Source organism: Solanum tuberosum, unplaced genomic scaffold, assembly GCF_000226075.1.
Source record: "Solanum tuberosum cultivar DM 1-3 516 R44 unplaced genomic scaffold, SolTub_3.0 scf00374, whole genome shotgun sequence".
NCBI classification, from domain to species: Eukaryota; Viridiplantae; Streptophyta; class Magnoliopsida; order Solanales; family Solanaceae; genus Solanum; species Solanum tuberosum.
Genome location: NW_006239301.1, coordinates 227,512 through 228,685, shown reverse-complemented (window position 1 = coordinate 228,685; position 1,174 = coordinate 227,512). Strand labels below are relative to the sequence as shown.

Sequence of the window (1,174 nt, the reverse complement as noted above, 5' to 3'; positions counted from 1 at the left end):
TTATCATATTGATATGCAAAAAAATAGAATTTATAGTGTACTTTTCATATAGTTCTTGAGTATCTATTTTTTTAAAATATCGAATTAATGTAATCTAATTTAACTTAAAAAATTAATCAAATTGATTTTTGAAAAATATAACATGACAATAAAAATCGACAGAAAAAGTAACATATATTAAGTCCGTGCTAAAACGGATCTTGTATCTAGTATATATAATAAAAAAAAAAGAAAAAAAAAAGGAAGCAAGACACAAGCAAAAGCAGAAACAAAAAGTATAGCACAGGGGGGGAAATGGGGATGACCCTTAAAGCCTTAAAAATTATAGGTCAATTGAAGAAGAGTAGGTGTTTGATGAATGCATAGAGAGAAAGACACGTACACAATGCAGCCTTTGAAAAGTTGAAGTGATAATAATTTCCCTGCCTGGCTTATCACTTTCAGACGGGAAAGCAGAATGACAAAAATACCCCTATTTGGCAATAGTTGAAAAGTGTTCGACAGTTTTCCCTTCTGTATAATATATCTATAATAAGTACATGTACTGTATGAAAAAAATAAAATAGTACAATTTAACTTGCTTTTGGTACAACTTTTTTATTCTATGTTAGTCCTCTCTAACTGTCTCTTCTAAATAAGGGTAAGGTAATGATAGAACCCAAGGAGAAGCTGAAACAGAGCAATAATCACACATACATGATACGACTCAAATTTGAACTTGGAAAAGAGATTGTTACCTGAACTGTATTTGCTCTTTCTGCGTGTTTGGAAATTTCAACAATGGCAAAGCGCAAAATTTATTAATTCCCTGTAAATAAATAGACAAAATAAAGGAAAAATCAAAGAAATTAAGAACGTTTGATAGTATTTTCTCTACAATTTGAAGAGCTTTAGAAAGAATAACCTAGAATGAAAAAAGTGGGAATGAGTTAACTATTGGAAAAAAACTGCACTAAGCAATAACAGGTGGCTTATGAAAGAAGTACCAATTTATGCCTTGAAATTACCAAAATGGCCTTACTTGTCTATTTGTTGAAATTGCACGGTACAACTTTTGCAGCCAACGGTACAACTTTTGTAGCCATGTTGGTCCTTCACAACTCTTGCAGCCAAGGGTACAACTTTTGCAGCCATGTTGGTCCTTTCCAACTCTCACTTCTAAATAAGAGTAATA

The 1,174-nt window shown here is 31.6% G+C and overlaps 1 long non-coding RNA gene across 4 annotated transcripts in view; it reads right to left on the bottom strand.

The window, feature by feature from the left end:
* Positions 1-119: 119 nt before the first annotated feature.
* LOC107057787 (uncharacterized) overlaps positions 120-1,174 on the bottom strand; it is a 2,177-nt gene continuing 1,122 nt past the window's right edge. For 3 of the 4 annotated variants that reach the window (XR_001471562.1, XR_001471561.1, XR_001471560.1), the window contains 2 exons: positions 1,022-1,158; positions 612-808 (listed from right to left, as the gene is read on the bottom strand). This is a non-coding gene — a long non-coding RNA (uncharacterized lncRNA). Of the gene's footprint in view, positions 514-611; positions 809-1,021; positions 1,159-1,174 lie in introns of those variants that run through there. The other variant, XR_001471563.1, reaches the window with a different exon arrangement.